The sequence below is a fragment of the Podarcis erhardii genome (genome assembly GCF_964252035.2).
Source record: "Podarcis erhardii genome assembly, chromosome: 5".
NCBI lineage: Eukaryota > Metazoa > Chordata > Lepidosauria > Squamata > Lacertidae > Podarcis > Podarcis erhardii.
The window spans coordinates 12,641,894-12,663,745 of NC_138509.1; the positions used below are offsets into that span (position 1 = coordinate 12,641,894).

General features: G+C 46.4%; 1 long non-coding RNA gene across 1 annotated transcript in view; it reads left to right on the forward strand.

Annotated features, from left to right (window-relative positions):
- Positions 1-21,303, forward strand: part of LOC309343216 — an 86,538-nt gene extending 65,235 nt beyond the window's left edge. The window contains exon 2 of the long non-coding RNA XR_014157194.1: positions 21,039-21,303. This is a non-coding gene — a long non-coding RNA (uncharacterized lncRNA). The remainder of the gene's footprint in view (positions 1-21,038) is intronic.
- Positions 21,304-21,852: the final 549 nt, after the last annotated feature.

The window sequence follows — 21,852 nt, forward strand, 5'->3', positions numbered from 1 at the left end:
TTTCTAATAATAGGATGCTTTGGTTTAAGCATGTGAGCAATGTCAAACTTTCTAGTTAAGTGTTAATAATCTGGAGGCAATTCATTTCCTTCTCATTTTTATTGTCCAATTGTCCATCTGTTCTGGGATATCTTATGGTACATATGTCTTTAATTTTGGGTTTCTAGGTAATGTGAAAGTGCTCTATGTTCAAATCCATGCTGGTTCATTATATCCAAGAATCTGCGTATTTCAGAGCTTGCTGAACGTAGGGACTCGCCAGTAAAAATAAAGGTAAAGGGACCCCTGACCATCAGGTCCAGTCATGACCGACTCTGGGGTTGCGGCGCTCATCTCGCTTTACTGGCCGAGGGAGCTGGCGTACAGCTTCCGGGTCATGTGGCCAGCATGACTAAGCCGCTTCTGTAATTCTTAATATTTTAGGAGGCTCAGCAAAGTTTGCCAGCTCGTGCCCTCTTTTTTTAAAGCATTTATAACTGTGGCATGGAAATATGTATTTATTGGCCATTAAGGAATGGTGCTGTGGGTGGACACAGGTGGTGCTGTGGGTGAAACCACAGAGCCTAGGGCTTGCCAATCACAAGGTCGGTGGTTCAAATCCCCACAACGGGGTGAGCTCCCGTTGCTCGGTCCCTGCTCCTGCCAACCTAGCAGTTCGAAAGCACGTCAAAGTGCAAGTAGATAAATAGGTACTGCTCCAGCGGGAAGATAAATGGTGTTTCCGTGCACTGCTCTGGTTCGCCAGAAGCGGCTTAGTCTCCTGGCCACATGACCCGGAAGCTGTACTCCGGCTCCCTCGGCCAGGAAAGAAAGAGGAGCGCTGCAACCCCAGAGTCGTCCGCGACTGGACGTAATGGTCAGGGGTCCCTTTACCTTTTAAGGAAAAGGAGGGTGAGATCTGGATGCTTACTGAATGCATTTAATTGGATTTGACGCTTACCCGATGAAAAGACTTACCGTAGGCTATGTACACATTAGCAGCTTAAAGTTCAGCAAGGACATCTTCCCCCTGCTGGGTTTCAAGATGCATTTGCACACAGTCAGAGGGGGGCTGGGATGTCTTTACGGCACAGGTAGGCAATCAAGTCCATGGGTAGGGAAACTAAGGCCCGGGGGCTGGATCTGGCCCAATCGCCTTCTCAATCCGGCCCACAGATGGTCCAGGAATCAGCGTGTGTTTACGTGAGTAGAATGTGTGCTTTTATTTAAAATGCACCTCTGGGTTATTTGTGGGGCATATGAATTCGTTCATTTCCCCCACCCAAAATATAGTCTGCCCCCCCCCCACGATCTGAGGGACGGTGGACCAGCCCACGGCTGAAAAAGTTTGTTGACCCCTGCTTTACACAATGCACATTACTGTTTGGTTTCCTGAGCCCTGCAAACCCTCCTTTCCATTAAGATTGTCATCTGTGCACAAGTGCCGTCATCTGCGCATGTGCAACGGGTGCCTCAAATGTACACACCTCAGCTTAAAAGTGAATTGAAACATGGCTCAAGTTTTCCTTTCAGACTGAAGCTGGTTTGAGGGAAAACACGTCAAACAGCTGTATCTCTTTTAAAAACAACAACATACACCTACAAGACGGTGCTGCGTTGTGAATTATGTTACACGCAGGACGATTCAAAAGCCAGCAATGGGAGCACACTGGCAATGTGTACTCAGTCACAATATTTTCCTTTTGATCCAACTGAATAGCAACTAAACAGCAACATTCAACGAATTTATTACAGTTGCCACAGTAGGTATATTATAAGCCCTTCGAAAATAAGTCCACAACTGCACAGGCCTGGGAGAAGGGTGTGATGAATATTTGATGAATTATTGTATTTTAATATTTTGCTGGAAGCCGCCCAGAGTGGCTGGGGAAACCCTGCCAGATGGGCGGGGTATAAATAATAAATTATTACCATTATTATTATAATTATCCACCTATTCCACAGAAGGTCTCAGTGCGGGTCACTTACAGCCCAATCCTATACGTATCTACTCAAAAGGAAGTCCCTTTACATTAAACTGGGCTTACTCCCAGCTGTTTTATGTTTTAAAGCTGCAATCCTATACATAAAGTCTCTGTCACAGCATCCTGTGATGGGGAGAAAGGACAGGGGTTTCAAATTAAAGGCAAGGATCTCCCCTGAAAATCCAACTCGCCAGTTAACAGAAATGCAACTGAATAGCCCTGAGCGTACACACATTTCCCATGCCTGAAAATGCTTTGTTTGTATAATACATTTGTAGAAGCAAATGCCCTTTCTAAAACGAAGCAGGTTTGCCAATACAAGCGCACACTCTTTGATGGAAACAGGATACCTACAACAGGCCTGAGGTGGCTTTTCTTCATTATACTAATAGCCTAATAAATAAGTAAGTGGGAGCTTTCGTGTTCACAGCAGCAGGCTAGCAAGAAAACCTAACCCCCCCCCCCAACCTCAAGACTGGAAGGGCTGAAGGGCCTAACAGTAAATGTTCCTGGCAGGCCACAGATACAGGTTTCATTCTTTACTCAAATGTGAATTCACAAGCGTTCAGCTCTTTGTCTTGCTCTGCGGGGGAAATAAATCTCTAACATACGCTGCTTTTTTTAAAAAAGAACGAACACAAAACAGCCAAATAAACCCACAGAGGCATTTTACATTTCTGCATGTAAATCAGAAAAAACAGGCCACAGCAATTCCTGGTCAACACCCCGGAAAAGAGTGAGACACACACAACCAGCTTCCTAAATGTATTATACTGACCACTGGACTAGTCTATTCTCCAGAAATTTGGTCCAAATTTTTTTAAAATTAAAAATGTTTGGCTCTCTCTGATTCCCCCAAAGCCCAGCATTTTCCTTGGTCCTCTGCAACCCTGCAACACCAATGCATCGCAGCTCCTGCGCAAGTGATCTTCCCCGTAGGATTTTGAGCGGAGGAGGAGAAGGGATGCAATTCCCTGCGGGCAAAACGGCGGTGAATGAACCGCCACGCGCCACCAGCGGCCGCTTCCTGGGATCTCTCCCGGAGAAGATGCTACTTTCACCCGCTCCTAGCAACAGATACAGGACGCGACAACCGCCTTGCTCTCTCTCTCTCTCCTTCCCGCCACCCCACCCTCCCGCGAAACAATGCACGACGGTCTTTAACCTCCAGCACCGCCGGCATCCGAAAGTCAAGGTCGCGCGGTCTATATAAAAGGCAACCAGCTTAAAGATGGACTCCCATCATCAGCCCAGTTCTTGGGGCGTTGGGGGGGGGAATCAAGAAAACCCGTTTGCCGTGGCGAAGATCCACCGGGTGGGGCTGCCATCACACCCGAATCTCCGCGCTGGGCGAACGGGGAGGGGGACAATTCGAATTGTTCTTTTGCAAAACGCACACATAGAGAGGGAAGCAGGTTCTGCAACTCCCTTAAAGAGGTCCCTAAATCCGCGCGGGGGAGGCGTTCTAATCAAGGCGTCTCCCCCTCCTCCGCGTTCCAAGCAGCCGTCTCTAACTGCCCAAGAGCCGGGCCTTTAAAGCAAGCGAAAGCGCGCCCCCGCGTGCATGCGCGCCCCCGCAAAGCCTCTCTCGGGATAAGCCAGATTCCCTTCTGGAAGAGTCCGAGGCGGCGGCGGCAGCAGCAGCAGCAGCAGCAGCAGCATCCCAGCCCCGTTCACACGTTCAGGCAGACACGCAGGTCCTAAGTCTGCCCCTGACGCGCGTTCCTTCCCTTTGCCCTCTTACCTCGCTCCGTCCCCGCAGGAGAAGCTCCTTCCGCGCCGCGCGCCGCAGCAATCCGCGCCGCTTCGCCTCGGGCGACCAGAAAAAGCCCTGACTTCACCGCCAGACGCGCGGCGGGCGGCCAATGGGAGGCGGCTCCGCCCACCTCATTAGCATGCCCCGCGGGGGCCGCGTCCGCACGCGCAGCGCGGCCCGAGCTCGCCTCGCCTTTCCCCGCTTCCCGCGCTCGGCAAAGAGCGCGCGCTCCCCCGCAATTCGAGGAGGCGTGCGGGCAGCCCGGCGCCTCCCCCGCCGACACGTGTCTGCTGCGTGGGGATGGAGTAGCAGGAGAGAATATATGAATGGCAATTTATCCCTCCGGGAGCCCACGCGTGGGGGTGGAACAGAGTTCTGAAATCCTACCCTTGGCAGCAAAGCAATGACAAACCTAGACAGCATCTTAATAAGCAGAGACATCACCTTGCCAACAAAGGTCCATATAGTTAAAGCTATGGTTTTCCCAGTACAGGGGTACCTCGGGTTACATACGCTTCAAGTTACAGACTCCACTAACCCAGAAATAGTACCTCGGGTTAAGAACTTTGCTTCGGGATGAGAACAGAAATCAAGCTCTGGTGGCACGGCAGCAGCTGGAGGCCCCCATTAGCTAAAGTGGTACCTCAGGTTAAGAACAGTTTCAGGTTAAGTATGGACCTCTGGAATGAGTTAAGTACTGAACCTGAGGTACCACTGTACAATGGCGCTGTGGGTTAAACCACAGAGCCTAGGACTTGCCGATCAGAAGGTCGGCAGTTCAAATCCCCGCGATGACGGGGTGAGCTTCTGTTGCTTGGTCCCTGCTCCTGCCAACCTAGCAGTTCGAAAGCAAGTCAAAGTGCAAGTAGATAAATAGGTACCGCTCCGGCGGGAAGGTAAACGGCATTTCCGTGTGCTGCTCTGGTTCGCCAGAAGTGGCTTAGTCATGCTGGCCACATGACCCGGAAGCTGTACACCAGCTCCCTCGGCCAATAAAAGCGAGATGAGCGCCGCAACCCCAGAGTCGGCCACAACTGGACCTAATGGTCAGGGGTCCCTTTACCTTTACTACGAGACTGCTACATGACCAAACCTGGAAAAAGACATAGATGTTGCCTTCCTAGATTATATTTCCACATTTTCAGATAAGAGACAGTAGCGTGGGAAACCAAGTACCCTGATATATGTTGGAAGCCAAGAATGAAATTCTACTGATTAATTGCTGACTTACCTTGCTCTCAATTTCATTTTCCAAAAGGTGAAAGACGAGAAGAGATCAGGTATGCTGGTCGTGACACACAATAACAGGCAAAAGCAGGCAGATGGGTGGAAATAGTGGGGTCAGTGGGTGACTGCATCATGTTGCCGAGTTGGAAATGATTCAGAAAAGGGCAAGCAAAGGGGGGGATTTTCCTGCCAAGAGGGGTGACAACATTTGGAGGTTTTTGGCTTGGAAGAAAAAGTAAGAGGAGCCACAACAGAGGTGTGTGGAATTATGTATGGCATAGAGCAGGCATGGCCAAACTTGACCCTCCAGATGCTTTGAGACTACAATTCCTATCATCCCTAGCTAACAGGACCAGTGGTCAGGGATGATGGGAATGGTAGTCCCAAGACATCTGGAGGGCTAACTATGGCCATGCCTGGCATAGAGAAATTAGATCGGGAAATTTTTCTGTCTCTCTCTTATAATATTAGAACTCAGGGACATTCCAGTGTAGCCAAAACATTGGAAGATTTGGGTAAGAGCAGAAATATATACCGTATTTTTTGCTTTATAAGACTCACTTTTTCCCTCCTAAAAAGTAAGGGGAAATGTGTGTGTGTCTTATGGAGCGAATGCAGGCTGTGCAGCTTTCACAGAAGCCAGAACAGCAAGAGGGATTGCTGCTTTCGCTGCGCAGTGATCCCTCTTGCTGTTCTGGCTTCTGAGATTCAGAATAGTTTTTTTCTTGTTTTCCTCCTCCCAAAACTAGGTGTGTCTTGTGGTCTAGTGCATCTTATAGAGCGAAAAATACGGTACCGTAATTCTTCCCGCAAGGATTCACTTCCACAAGAAGCAGTGATGGTCACCAATTTGGATGATTTAACAGAAGATCAGGCAAATTCATGGATCATAAGGCTGCTAGCCACAATGGTTAGGTTCTACGCTACTGTCACAGGCAGTATGACTCTTGAACCCATTGCTCAGAATTGCAGGTGAGGAGAGTTCGGTTGCTTGCAGGCTACTTCCCTGCTGCCCCCCCCCCCCCCCCGCTTATTTCTCCCTTCTCTGTTATCTTACTCACTGTCACTAGCTATGCTTTAAGCACATTGGAGTAAAAATGTTCTGCTTTGTTTGCAAGCTGTGCCAGTATGTACTGTATACTGCTACTGCTATATAAGTCTATCTATATCAATACAAACCCGTTCCTCACATTCCATCACACAACAGACCTCAGCTGCCACTGCAGTCCATGGAACAGAGCAAATGAGCTGAACTCCAAGGCATAGCTGTAGGAAATGGCAAACCTTGCTTCTCGCTCAAAACACTCTTAATCTGATGACAGGCATTTCGCTAGTAAGCAGGACTGGCAACTGTATTACACAGGTTCTATTCTGACTCTGCAAAGGCCTCAAGTAAATATCCACAGAATTTTTCATGGTCAATATTGATTGATTTAGTTATTTAAAAAAATATTATTGTCTGTTCTTTACTGTAAAAGGAATCCCAGAGCCGGTCTAAAAATAATAATAATAATAATAATAATAATAATAATAATAATAATACACTGATGATAATAATAATTTATTATTTCTACCCCGCCCATCTGGCTGGGTATCCCCAGCCACTCTGGAAGGCTTCCAGCAAAAGATTAAAAATATGTAAAATTTTAAATACCTATTAAAATATCATAAATATACAGTGGTACCTCAGGTTAAGTACTTAATTCATTCCGGAAGTCCGTACTTAACCTGAAACTGTTCTTAAGCTGAAGCACCACTTTAGCTAATGGGGCCTCCTGCTGGTGCCGTGCCGCCGGAGCACAATTTCTGTTCTCATCCTGAAGCAAAGTTCTTAACCTGAAGCACTATTTCTGAGTTAGCGGAGTCTGTAACCTGAAGCGTATGTAACCTGAACCATATGTAACCTGAGGTACCACTGTATAGCCTCACTCTCACCAACCGGAAAATTTAAATAACAATAACAGAAACAGGCAACAGATGGGAAAGTGGGTATTCATCAAGGGCCTAAAACTCACCAAGAGTCAATGCAGGCCTTATCTGAGAAGGAGTTCCATCACTTGAGGGGCCACCATTGAGAAGGCCCTGCTTGGGTTGTTCTATAGTGTATCTCTGATGTCTGCAGCAGTACCAAGAAGGCCTCCCTCATAGATCTAGACAATCTATTTCCTCCAAGAGCACTTGGAACTGAATGGCCAACTTCCTCTTCCCCAAAAGGGGACATTTGAAACTGGGCAGCTCTGGGCCCATTGCTGTTTTTGAGGAACAGATGCACCACTGCTTCTGTAATGGTGGTAGCTGCCATTCCCATCACACAACAATACATTTACAACACTCCAGACCCACTACAGTCCTGGGCTTCTCCAACAACAACACCCCCAAGACCATTTCCCTCAGTTTGGGTAAAGTTAAAGGTAAAGGGACCCCTGACCATTAGGTCCAGTCGTGGCCGACTCTGGGGTTGCGGTGCTCATCTCGCTTTACTGGCCGAGGGAGCCGGCGTACAGCTTCCGGGTCATGTGGCCAGTATGACTAAGCCGCTTCTGGCGAACCAGAGCAGCGCATGGAAACACCGTTTACCTTCCCGCCAGAGCAGTGCCTATTTATCTACTTGCACTTTGACGTGCTTTCGAACTGCTAGGTTGGCAGGAGCAGGGACCGAGCAACGGGATCTCACCCCGTCACGGGGATTTGAACCGCCGACCTTCCGATCAGCAAGCCCTAGGCTCTATGGTTTAACCCACAGCGCCACCCAAATCAGAAATTAAGTTTTAATGGAAACCCAAGTATTGGCCCACTGTACTTCCCAGCTGAGAATTCTACTGCATACAAATGTTAAGCAGATCTGAAATTTGTGGGGTTGGAAGTTGAAACCTCCTGAAGCATATCAAACACTCCTATAATCCACAGGCCATTGAAAGCAGGGACCATGCAACCCCAGCTATTGTGTCTCTGCATGTCGCCGGGGGCCCATAATCCCTCCAGATCTCTGACATGACGCACTCGGTCTACAATGGCTCATTTGAATAAATTACGATCCCCATTTTATGCCTGGGTACATGGTGGAACTGCTGAGTTTGGTTCTTATTGTAGGCAATTGGGAGAAAATAATCATTCCTGGCGCTGTGCCCTTTGTCATCAGTTATTATATCCTCGCTATTCAGAGAGTGTGTGGTTGCACACACATTCCTGGCTTAAATGCAGCTAGGTCATTTCCCAGTGCTGTGTTTCAAATCACATTTGTACATTGCCGTACACATCAGCAGGGCTGGTTTGCAAGCTGCCCGCTGTCAGTGGGTGGAGAATGGGCATGGATACAGCTGACATTTTCAGATAGGGTTGTAGCTAGTTGGGCGGGTAAGGGAAGCAGCATTTCTCAAGAAACTACAGGGTAGATGTGGATTGCGATGAACGCCGTGTGCTTTACAAACCAGTGGTGGGAGCACACTGGATGCAGAGCAAATGAGAGCATTCACACAGCATCAGAGTGCCCATGGACTCACAGCTGTCCACAGAGGTGCAGGTCAATTCTGTGTCCAGGCCAGCTGTCTACCAGCTCCATCTGGTACCCTGCCTGCCCGCAGTCTCCCCAGAGTGGTGCATGCTCTGGTTATCTCCCGCTTGGACTACTGCAACGCGCTCTACATGGGGCTACCTTTGAAGGTGACCCAGAAGCTACAACTAATCCAGAATGTGGCAGCTGCACTGGGGACTGGGAGCAGCTGCCGAGACCACATAACACCGGTCCTGAAAGACCTACATTGTCTCCCAGTACATTTGTGAGCACAATTCAAAGTGTTGGTGCTGACCTTTAAAGCCCTAAATGGACTCGGCCGAGTATACCTGAAGGGGCATCTCCACTCCCATTGTTCAGCCGAGACACTGAGGTCCAGCTCCGAGGGCCTTCTGGCAGTTCCCTCACTGCAAGAAGTGAGGTTACAGGGAACCAGGCAGAGGGCCTTCTCAATGGGAGGGCAAATCAGATGTCAAGGAAATAAACAACTATCTGACTTTTAGAAGACATCTGAAGGCAGCCCTGTATAGGGAAGTTTTTAACATTTGATGTTTTATTGTGTTTTTAAATATTCTGTTGAGAGCTGCCCAGAGAGGCTGGAGAAACCTAGGCAGATGGGGTGTGTGCAAATATTTATTTATTTATTTATTTATTTATTTATTTATTTATTTAAACCAGCCCTTGGAATCATAGAATTGGAGAGTTGGAAGGGACCCGAGGGTCATGTAGTCCAGGTTTCCTCAACCTCGACCCTCCAGATGTTTTGGCCTACAACTCCCATGATCCCTAGCTAGCAGGACCAGTGGTCAGGGATGATGGGAATTGTAGTCTCAAAACATCTGGAGGGCCGAGGTTGAGGAAGCCTGATATAGTCCAATCTCCTGTTCCTGCAATGCATAAATCTACATCATCCATGACAGACAGCCATCCAATCTCTGTTTAAAAACCTCCAAGGAATAAGAGTCCACCAGCTTTCAAGGGAGTCCATTTCACTTTTGACCAGCTCCTTTTTTGCTGCGGTCTGATGCATGCTACTTGTGGGGTAAGGGCCACTGAATATAGGAAGACTTGCTTCTGAGTACAAAGGCATGGGCAGCATGTTTATGAAGTTTCCCGTTGTGTCACTCAACTAGCAGTTTGCACCAATATAGCAAAACCTACTGTTACTGAGATTTTAGTTTCTTGGGCTCCATGATCACTGCAGATGGTGACAGCAGCCACGAAATTAAAAGATGCCTGCTTCTTGGGAGGAAAGCAATGACAAACCTAGACAGCATCTTAAAAAGCAGAGACATCACCTTGCCAACAAAGGTCCATCTAGTTAAAGCTATGGTTTTCCCAGTAGTGATGTATGGAAGTGAGAGCTGGACCATCAAGAAGGCTGATCGCCGAAGAATTGATGCTTTTGAATTATGGTCTGAAGGAGACTCTTGAGAGTCCCATGCAAGAAGATCAAACCTATCCATTGTGAAGGAAATCAGCCCTGAGTGCTCACTGGAAGGACAGATCCTGAAGCTGAGGCTCCAATACTTTGGCCACCTCATGAGAAGAGAAGACTCCCTGGAAAAGACCCTGATGTTGGGAAAGATGGAGGGCACAAGGAGAAGGGGATGACAGAGGATGAGATGGTTGGACAGTGTTCTCGAAGCTACCAGCATGAGTTTGACCAAACTGCGAGAGGCAGTGGAAGACAGGAGTGCCTGGCGTGCTCTGGTCCATGGGGTCACGAAGAGTCGGACATGACTAAAGGACTAAACAACAACCACTGTTACTCCTCTCTCCTCCTTTTTCACTCAGAATGAACCGTGCATAGGCAGATCAGTAGTTTGTGGACTGAAAATAAAAATCTGGTGCATCAGTTGTGGATACAGAAAATGTAGCTGTTATACTAAATAATATTCAGAGACAGTCCCATGACATTTTAGTGCCTGAGGCAGAAAATCCAAATGATGTCCTTTGTGGTGGAAAACATATAATTAAAAATAATTTTGCTGCCCCAAATCAGCCACGTGGATAGTTGGCTCCACAAAATGGGTCCTGCCAATCTCATGTCACTTTCATTTTATCAGGGGAGTATATGGATAAAAAAACGTGTTTGCAAATAATATAGCAGCTATCTGCCCAGGAAAAATGCACACTGGCAATTTCTCACCTAGCATTCAATGACTTCTGCACAGAAGTACCGGTGGAAGGCAATATGAGTTCTGCAGTAGGGGCGCAACCTGTTATTGTGTTTGGGAAACCTGCAGTAAATTGCTGTTTGGAAACAGACACTCACAGTTAATAATAATAAAAAATTAATAAAATTTTATTTATATTCCGCCCTCCCCAGCCGAAGCCGGGCTCAGAGCAGCTAACAACAGTAAAATGATAAAACATTCTAAAATCATTCCATTATAAAATTAATTCAAAACAGATTAATGGCAAGCATTGGGCTAGAGTTCTGTGAGGATTGCCAAAGGAGGGAGTCAGGCTGTGCCCTAGCCAAAGGCCTGGTGGAACAGCTCTGTCTTGCAGGCCCTGCGGAAGGATGTCAAGTCCCGCAGGGCCCTAATCTCTTGTGGCAGATCAGAGCCACAGCCGAAAAATCCCTGGCTCTGGTTGAGGCCAGCCTAACCTCCCTGTGGCCTGGGACCTCCAAGATGTTTTTGTTTGAAGACCGTAAGTTCCTCTGTGGGGCATACCAGGAGAGGCGGTCCCGTAGGTACCTCATTTCAATTGCATCTTGTGCTCCTGGTTCACCTTAGCCAAAATTCACTCTCAGTATCTTTCCCTGCTCCCCCTCTTTAGGATGGAAAGCTGGTAGACGTTTAGAGACTTATGCAATGCCACATCACATCAAACAACTAAATTCTGGCAAAAATAATAAATGCATCTTTAGAAGGCAGTTGAAAACAAGGGTGGGGCATAGAATATAGGATGAACAGGCCAAGAAATTTCACAACTCTGCTTTTATTCCAATTCCATTCCAACGCCAAACCTTTGCACCCAGCAGAAGACATTCCAAGTGGATCGGATGCTAAAACCATTTGTTTGAATGTTGTCCTGAGTGAAGGTTGGGGAGGTTGTGAGAAATGGGCTGGCCAAGAGCAACAATGGTTAAAAGCAAAAATCCTTAGAGGCCAGTCTATTGTTCATGTACAATAAGGAAGACGGAAAATACCTCCCACTTTGAAAATGCACCCACCCCAAACAACAACAAACATCTGTGATCTTATGAGGGGGGAAAACACAATGTACTTTTCACCTCTACAATGTACTTTTCACCTGTTCTTCAAGACTTATTCTCCTCTCCTGCCCGCAAGCCTGGGCCAACAATAAAATCTGTGATTCACCTTCCTAGGAAAAATTTAATGGGGATTATTTTGCTACCCCAAGGCAAATTCCAATTTATTGGGGTACAATTTCCCCAAACAAAACTATGCATGTTGCCTCAGAAGATGGACACTTATCCAGGAATCAGCAAACTTTTTCAGCAGGGGGCCAGTCCACTGTCCCTCAGACCTTGTGGGGGGCTGGACTACATTTTGAAAATAAAAAGATGAACAAATTCCTATGCTCCACAAATAACCCAGAGATGCATTTTAAATAAAAGGGCACATTCTACTCATGTAAAAACACGCTGATTCCCGGACCATCTGTGGGCCAGATTTAGAAGGCGATTGGGCCGGATCCGGATTCTTGCAGTCCATGGGACTCTCAAAAGTCTCCTCCAGCACCATAATTCAAAAGCATCAATTCTTCGGCGATCAGCCTTCTTTATGGTCCAGCTCTCACTTCCATACATCACTACTGGGAAAACCAGAGCTTTAACTATATGGACCTTTGTTGGCAAGGTGATGTCTCTGCTTTCTAAGATGCTACTCCTTCATAGATCACTGCCTTGCCGTGGCGAAGGGGCTTGAACATCTCAGAGAAGCTATGATCTATGCCATGCAGGGCCACCCAAGATGAACAGGTCATAGTGGAGAGTTTTGACCAAACGTGATCCATCTGGAGCAGGAACTGGCAAGCCACTCCAGTATCCCTGCCAAAAAAACTCAATGGACTAAGACATGGTGCTATAATAATCCCATTTCAATAAAGTTTGCAGCTGTAAAAGTTTTGGGGCAGTCACCCTGCTTCACTTCCAATCAGTGTCTATCTCATTACTTCCTGCTGAAATCCTGTGACTTGTTGTCTCACAAATGTTTAAGTTTCTTTTTCTGCTGCTTTCTGTTTTGCTACAGCAATAATGTGGTAGCTTTGGGGAAGCATCGCAGAACAGACTAAATCTGAATAAACCCAATACGTTAATGCGTTAATAACATGTTGCCAAAGACGCCCACACTAAAACACCAGTCTAGAGGGGACATTTGTTAACAGTGGCTGAGACAAAACATGCAACAGCAAAAACAAACAAATTGATCAATAGATTTTGCAGGATATTGTTTACCCAGGTCCTGTTTGTTTGCCGAAAGGAAACTGCAAATGTGAAGCAGCTAATATTTGGGGACATTGTTACACTAACCTAGAAAGACTACATTGTAGGTCTACTTCTATATACATTTTGCAATTAAAAATGCACCCAGAGTGGATTTCAGTCCTGTCTGTTAACAGACTTATTGTTATAATTAGCCTTGGGCAATTGAAAACAACCACCACCAACTCTGGGTCAGTTTTGCCTGCCATCTTGTAGTTTCTGCCCAGGTCTGACCCAGCATTTCCCAAACTTGGGTTTCCAGCTGTTTTTGTACTACAGTTCCCATCATCCTTGACCACTGGTCCTGCTAGCTAGGGATGATGGGAGTTGTAGTCCAAAAAACACCTGGCGACCCAAGTTTGGAAAACACTGGTCTGACCTATTGCTCCAAATGCAGCTTACTGTATAGGTGACTTCAGGCATTTGTCTGAATATGCAAACTCAGGGGTTGCAGACAAAGATTTACCCCTACATTCAAATGTGCTTAAAGGTAAAAATGTAAAGGTAAAGGACCCCTGGATGGTTAAGTCCAGTCAAAGGCAACCATGGTGTTGCGGCGCTCATCTTGCTTTCAGGCCGAGGGAGACGGCGTTTGTCCGGGGTCATGTGGTCAACATGATTAAATCACTTCTGGCACAACGGGACACTGTGATGGAAACCAGAGCACACGGAAATGCCGTTTACCTTCCCGCCACAGTGGTACCTATGTATCTACTTGTACTAGTGTGCTTTCGAACTGCTAGGTGGGGAGGCGCTAGGACAGAGCAATGGGAGCTCACCCCGTCATGCAGATTCGAACCACCAACCTTCTGATCGGCAAGTCCAAGAGGCTCAGTGGTTTAGACCACAGCCCCACCACTTAGTCCCCAACTGTCACCATGCTGAACAGGGATGATTGGGGACAGGGGAGACAAGACACAAAATATATGACGACACTGGGGGGGGGGGCTTGCATCCATGCCCGGCCTCTTACCACATCTGAGTGCCTTATGCATGTTCACCTGGTTTCTGTTAGGCATCCTTCCTTCTCGCCCACTTCCTCAAGTTAATCCTAGAATTTCTGGTCCTTTTTAAAGTATAGTCAATATTTTCTTTTTGCAACCACTGACATATTATTCACTTTTTATTTTGTTATTTCCTTCTAAGCCTCGGTTTCTTGCCTTCTTGCCAATTCCCCCTGGTATAAATGAAATGACATCTTGCTCTCCATCGCCCTAGGCAACCCTAGGGTGTGTGCTTTGAGTGAGAAATTAAGGCTTTTTTACTCTCGTGGAGAGAGGAAATGAAAGGGGATTGTGTTTATTGCACACAACAGAAAAAGAAAACCCTTTGTCAACTGAGCAAGGTGAGGAATCCCTTTTCCCTCCCCAGCAGAAACAACGCAAACAAAAGCAAACTTTCCATTTCTTCTCTGTGGAAAAGGATTTTCTGCACGCTAATGGACTCCAAAACAAATCTTGCCTTAAGACTGAGCCTCTCTGCATGTAAGTTGTTGTTTAGTCATTTAGTCGTGTCCGACTCTTCGTGCCCCCCCTGGACCAAAGCACGCCAGGCACTCCTGTCTTCCACTGCCTCCCGCAGTTTGGTCAAACTCATGCTGGTAGCTTTGAGAACACTGTCCAACCATCTCATCCTCGGTTGTCCCCTTCTACTTGTGCCCTCCATCTTTCCCAACATCAGGGTTTTTTCCAGGGAGTCTTCTCTTCTCATGAGGTGGCCAAAGTCTTGGAGTCTCAGCTTCAGGATCTGTCCTTCCAGTGAGCACTCAGGGCTGATTTCCTTCAAAATGGAGAGGTTTGATCTTCTTGCAGTCCATGGGACTCTCAAGAGTCTCCTCCAGCACCAGAATTCAAAAGCATCAATTCTTCAGCGATCAACCTTCTTCTGCATGAATAGTCAAATGTAAATTCTACTGTTTTAAATTGTACTTGTGCTCTGGTGAATTTTAACTGGATTGCAACCTCGCTCACCTTTTTGTAAAGCAGAGTCTCTGCTCAGCAAGTAAAAAATGTCTAAAGCAGAGATAGCCCAACGTGGAGCCCTCTAGATATTGCTGGAATACAATTCCTATCATCCATAACTATCAGTGTTTCTGGCTGGAGCTGATGGGAATTGGAGTCCAAAAAACCTCTGGAAGGTATCATACTGGCTACCCCTGTTCTAAAGTATTTCCTCCTTGTGTCTCTTTCTTCTTCAAAGTGCCTGGCAAGTTTCTCTCGAGTCCTCATCCGAACCCAGACTTCTTCATCTCTTCTCCTAATGCCTGGGTGAATTAATATTAGCTTTACAACCTACAGGTTATGTTGCAGTTTCCCAAGAAGCCTTTTTTGGTTGGAATAGTGACTCGCCTGCAAGAGAATGCCCAAAGCTGCAATTCACATTTGATTACATTTTGCAAAACTGGAGCCAATGTGGCAACTGCAGCGGCAGAAGGGGGGGGGCAGTGGGCGGCAACATGAAATTTCTGTCAAGTATTTACAATGCTCCTGTTTTTAGTTTGCAGGCTTCCAAATTGCCAAACGGAGGCCTTTGGCACCTTATCAGTTATTATGGCAACCTACACATTGTGTAGGGGCTTGCTGATCAGGAGGTCGGTGGTTCGAATCCCTGCGACGGGGTGAGCTCCCGTTGCTCGGTCCCTGCTCCTGCCAACCTAGCAGTTCGAAAGCACGTCAAAGTGCAAGTAGATAAATAGGTACCACTCCAGAGGGAAGGTAAGCGGTGTTTCCGTGTGCTGCTCTGGTTTTGCCAGAAGTGGCTTAGTTATGCTGGCCACATGACCCGGAAGCTGTCTGCGGACAAACGCCGGCTCCGTCGGCGTGTAAAGCAAAATGAGCGCTGTAACCCCAGAGTCGTCCGCAACTGGACTTAATGGTCAGGGGTCCCTTTTCCTTTTTACACATTGTGCAAAGCCGAAAACATTCCTGGCAGTTTCTGCCACTTCGGAAACTTGGAAGTGCTGAGAGTACCATGAGGAGAAACATCGCTGCTTTGTACAGACATCCAGAGTACTTAAACAGGATGAGGACAGGAACACCATTCAAGGTCATAGGACCGATACTTTTCCTTTAAAGGCATTGAGAATGGTGAGTCCAGATGCTCCAGTGTTTTTCTTCGCCGGCCGGTCGTGTGCCTGCTACTGCTCAACAAGTCGGCGTGTCAATAAGCCAGGGAGAGTTTTGCATCCAAATATACCAAGCAGGGATGAGTAATTCGCCGAAAGATTATATTGCCACAAATGTCACATGCAAAATGGCACTTTCCCCTTTTCTAACAACCCAGACAATCCTTTGCCGACTTCTTCTTTTGTAGAATGTTTTCAAAAATTAGACTTTGTCCTTGTTTGGCAGGAGAAAAAGAAGAGAAAACAAACTATCCCAATCTGAAGCCACCAGGGTGCAAAACACTAAGTTCTCCCGAAAAGGTCATGTTTGGAGACAGTGAATGAAGTTTATTAGCTGCATTCCTTTATAGACAGTATCTCATTTACAACATAGTAGTGCAACTGTTTTCTCAGCTTTTAATCTTTTATCTTCATTGTGATCCTCTCAGGGCACCAGGCTCCTAGCTAAACAATGAAGGGCCCCTGCCTCAATGCTCTTCCTGTCCAAATTGTTTTCTAACAACCCACATTTTCAAATAAGCCTTTTACTTATCAGCCACTCTCTGTTTTATCATATATATTTTCTGGAGAGCTGTCTCACTGTTGCTTCAGCAATGCTGGATCTTCACCCTGAATAAATCTAGATTATTATTTTTTAAAAATGAATAAATTTATTATCAATAAACTTATTATCAAATATCTCCCCTCCAAGAAACTTAAACATTAATCTAAATATCTTATCAAAGGAAAAAGAGAGAAGAAGATGAATAATAAAGGAAGAAAGGAAAAGGCTAGAGAGGAAAGAAAATAATAATGAATAGAAAAAGCAAAAGAAGGCAGTGGGGAATATAGCTATTAATGATAAATTAACATGTGCCATTAAGGTAAGACTGGGAATACTCAGGATAAATGATTTTGAGGAGATACAGGTGGTGTTTGTAGAATTTATACCGTTAAAATGGAAAGGGGTCAAACCATTGCAAGAGGTGTTGAAATTTTGAGAGGTTGGATAGTTACAATGGAATGGTCTCAGTGGTGGAGTGCACATTTTTATTCTTATATATTTACGATTATTACTTCATAAAAAGAAGAAGAAGAACAAAGAAGGCACTTCTGCTTCTCTATCTGCCAATTATATATAAAGTAATTATGGAAAAATAATAATAATCAACACCTGCACTCCATTTCTAGAAATAAAAAAACTCTTCTGTAGGATGACATGGTAAATCAAAATTAAAAGAGGGAATGTGGGAATGGCATTATGGAGGACAACTTCATGTTGATACTGTGAACAACCTCCATGCCTGAGTCACACCGAGTTCCCTGTGACTTCCATGTGGAAGTGCATAAAGAGGTTAAATGCTATCCCATGGCTTGTTTTATTTTTGTTTCTGCAACACAACACGTTCATTAGCTAAGCAATGCCAGCATGCCTGTGTTATATCGCCAACAGCTGCTTTCATTATCACTCTCTGTACTTTCTGCATTCCATTCCTCTATGACCTCACTGTACACAACACAAACCATCCAGCCACACACACACTTTTTTATATTCTTAAAGGTGCCGCAAGACTCTCGGTTGCTTTTCACTCTGAATATATATGCTGGTGTGTGTGTGTGTGTACACACACACACACACACACACACATATACATATGTGGGACACGGGTGGCGCTGTGGGTTAAACCACAGAGCCTAGGACTTGCAGATCAGAAGGTTGGTGGTTCAAATCCCTGCGATGGGGTGAGCTCCTGTTGCTCGGTCCCTGCTCCTGCCAACCTAGCAGTTCAAAAGCACCTCAAAGTGCAAGTAGATAAATAGGTACCGCTCCGGCGGGAAGGTAAATGGCGTTTCCGTGCGCTGCTCTGGTTCACTAGAAGCGGCTTAGTCATGCTGGCCACATGACCCGGAAGCTGTATGCCGGCTCCCTCGGCCAATAAAGCGAGATGAACGCCGCAACCCCAGAGTCGGACACGACTGGACCTAATAGTCAGGGGTCCCTTTATCTTTTTACACACACACACACACACACACACACACACACAATATATACACAGAGTTCTGTTTTTGAGCACCGACCTCGGCAGAGGTGAGGTGAGCCTGGACAGCTCTGTGCGGGACCCGGAAGTTGCCTCTGCTGCAATCATTCCTGGACTGAACCTCAGAAAGGTGCTGCAGCTGCCTTGTAGCTAATTCTGTCTTTGACGGGAAGAACCTGTTCATTAAAAGGAGCCCAGCCTACCTGAGCAGGTGTTGAACCTGACACAGCAAGGGAGACTGCAGTTGCACCAGGACTTCTGACCTGGGATCCTCTGGAGTAAGGAAGGCAAGTATTGTTGGTTCAATAACAAATAAATAAAAGGAAGGATTCCTGGAGGCCAAGGTGCAAGCTTGGGGCAAGTACTCTTTGTAGAGAGTACTCTTTGTAGAGCCAGTGTGGTGTAGTGGTTAAGAACGGTGGACTCGTAATCTGGTGAACCAGGTTCGCTTCCCCGCTCCTCCACATGCAGCTGCTGGGTGACCTTGGGCTAGTCACACTTCTCTGAAGTCTCTCAGCCCCACTCACCTCACAGAGTGTTTGTTGTGGGGGAGGAAGGGAAAGGAGAATGTTAGCCGCTTTGAGACTCCTTCGGGTAGTGATAAAGCGGGATATCAAATCCAAACTCTTCTTCTTCTTCTTTGGTGAGAGAATGCCACCAGAGATTTAAAATCACGAGAGGCAGCAGGGAAAAGATAGGCTGAAGACGCTTTAAGATATGCCCTTAGTGCACTTTTTCTCCAGGTTAAGTTTAGTCTCTTTTCCATAATGTGGGAGAAAATTAAATCTTTCCATACAGCAAGGAAGTCCAAGTCTTTTGTCTATCCACTTAATTACTTTCATTTGATGTGTCGGTTTTTCCACCTGACGTAATATTTCCTACCACTTGTCTCTCATCAAACCATCCACATATTTTGAGCATGGAGCAAGAGATCGTCTCACAGCAGCCTATTGTATACAGATAATAAGAGTTTAAGACTTTACCTTATTTCCCCATCGGTTAAGCAAAGCTAAGGCGGGCTGCGTCATTACACAATATTTCAGTTGTTGCATCCATCTCATAAAATACAAATTTACAGAAATCCATTATTTCTGTACAATTCCACCACATGCGTGTAAACATTCTGTATCGCCTACATTCCCTCAACCATACTGATGAACTTCATATTGCTTTGTGTGCTGAACATGTGTTGGTGAAACACCATTTACGTATCAGTTTTAAAGCCTCATCCCTATTCAGTGGTACCTCGGGTTAAGAACTTAATTCATTCTGGAGGTCCGTTCTTAACCTGATACAGTAGTACCTCGTGTTACTTACGCTTCAGGTTACATACGCTTCAGGTTACAGACTCCACTAACCCAGAAATAGTACCTCAGGTTAAGAACTTTGCTTCAGGATGAGAACAGAAATCGTGCTCTGGTGGCACGGCAGCAGCAGGAGGCCCCATTAACTAAAGTGGTGCTTCAGGTTATGAACAGTTTCAGGTTAAGAACGGACCTCCGGAACGAATTAAGTACTTAACCTGAGGTTCCACTGTACTATTCTTAACCTGAAGCACCACACTAGCTAATGGGGCCTCCCGCTGCCGCTGCGCAATTTCTGTTCTCATCCTGAAGCAAAGTTCTTAACCCGAGGTACTATTTCTGGGTTAGCGGAGTCTGTAACCTGAAGCGTCTGTAACCTGAGGTACCACTGTATGTGCAGAAATAGGTTTTCTCCACTTCCCAAAGACTGCTATTTGTGTGTAGGCTTCTATTCCCCTGTGTATAACAATGTACAGTGGTACCTCGGGTTAAGTACTTAATTCGTTCCGGAGGTCTGTTCTTAACCTGAAACTGTTCTTAACCTGAAGCACCACTTTAGCTAATGGGGCCTCCTGCTGCTGCCGCACTGCCGGAGCATGATTTCTGTTCTCATCATGAAGAAAAGTTCTTAACCTGAGGTACTATTTCTGGGTTAGCGGAGTCTGTAACCTGAAGCGTATGTAACCTGAAGCGTATGTAACCCGAGGTACCACTGTATAAGGTGCTCCTGGATTATTTGCCCTTCTCTTGAATATGAATGCTGCTGAAGGCTTTCTGACCTGGAATCACAGAATTGCAGTTGAAAGGGACCCAAAGGGTCATCTAGCCCAACCCGTTATTTGACATGCATGATTCAGGATGGCACAGCAAGTGCCACCACTTCTGTGGATGCAACCATAGTTTCTCTCTCCCCCCGCCCCCGCCCCTCATATTTACAGCCCACAATTTCCTCCTAAGAATTCATTGTTCCCTTCCTCCTCATTTAATCCTCACAACCCTGTGTGGTAGGTTAGGCCAACAAGGTCACCCATGGCCAAGTGAGGATTTGAATCCTGGTCTCCCACATCTTAGTCCGACACCTTAACCACTACACCACCCTGGCTCTTTCTACAAGACTTTGAAATGGATCCCTGTCTAACTTCCCCTCCCGCCATGCCCTGAGATTGCCAGGCCCCACCCCATCCTATTGCCTGTCAAAAGAGCTTTCCCTGCAAGGAGTATTAACCTAGAATCCAATGCCTATTTGATTTCTGGTTCCAGTTACAGATAGGTAGCCGTGTTGGTCTGCCATGGTCAAAACAAAATAAAAAAATTCCTTCCAGTAGCACCTTAAAGACCAACTGAGTTAGTTCTAGGTATGAGCTTTCGTGTGCATGCACACTTCTTCAGATTTCTGGTGACAGCCTGCCACCTACTGGTGATTCCTCTTCTTTGCCCAAGAAAACCGAGGCGTAGACCGCACTGGTACCTCAAACCTATCCATTCTGAAGGAAATCAGCCCTGAGTGCTCACTGGAAGGACAGATCGTGAAGCTGAGGCTCCAATACTTTGGCCACCTCATGAGAAGAGAAGACTCCCTGGAAAAGACCCTGATGTTGGGAAAGATGGAGGGCACAAGGAGAAGGGGACGACAGAGGACGAGATGGTTGGACAGTGTTCTCGAAGCTACCAGCATGAGTTTGACCAAACTGCGGGAGGCAGTGGAAGACAGGAGTGCCTGGTGTGCTCTGGTCCATGGGGTCACGAAGAGTCGGACACGACTAAACGACTAAACAACAACAACAACCTCAGGTTAAGAACTTAATTCGTTCCGGAGGTCCGTTCTTAACCTGAAACTGTTCTTAACCTGAGGTACCACTTTAGCTAAAGGGCCCTTGCACTGCCGACGCTGCGCGATTTCTGTTCTCATCCTGAAGCAAAGTTCTTAACCTGAGGTACTATTTCTGGGTTAGCGGAGTCTGTATCCTGAAGCATCTGTAACCCGAGGTACCACTGTACTGTATGTTGGTCTCAACTGCAGTGAGGCCCTTTGTCCTTACCCCTCCAGCTGGAAGAGTAGTATGATGTTTATGTCTCATTCCAGTGTTAAGTTGAGAGTCCTGAGGAAGTGCGTTTATGGGAGGAGGTGGCCTGGCCCTAAACCTTTTTAGGGACTTATAGGTCATAACTAGCACCTTGAATTGTTCCAAATGCTCCCTATAACAATGGAAGTCCCAAATGTCTGAAAGACTGCCTCCTTCCCCACAGACCATTTTGAGTGTTAAGATTGGCAGAGGGAAACCCTCTTGATAGTTCTGCTGCACTCAGGAGTTTTGGAGAGAGGGAGCCTAGGAGAGGGTGCTGCCTAAATTGTGCACCTCCTTCCACAGGGAACCAGGCAGAGGGCCTTCTTGGCCTGTGGAACACCCTCCCACCAGATGTCAAACAGAAAAATAACTACCAAACTTTTAGAAGACATCTAAAGGCAGCCCTGTTTAGGGAAGCTT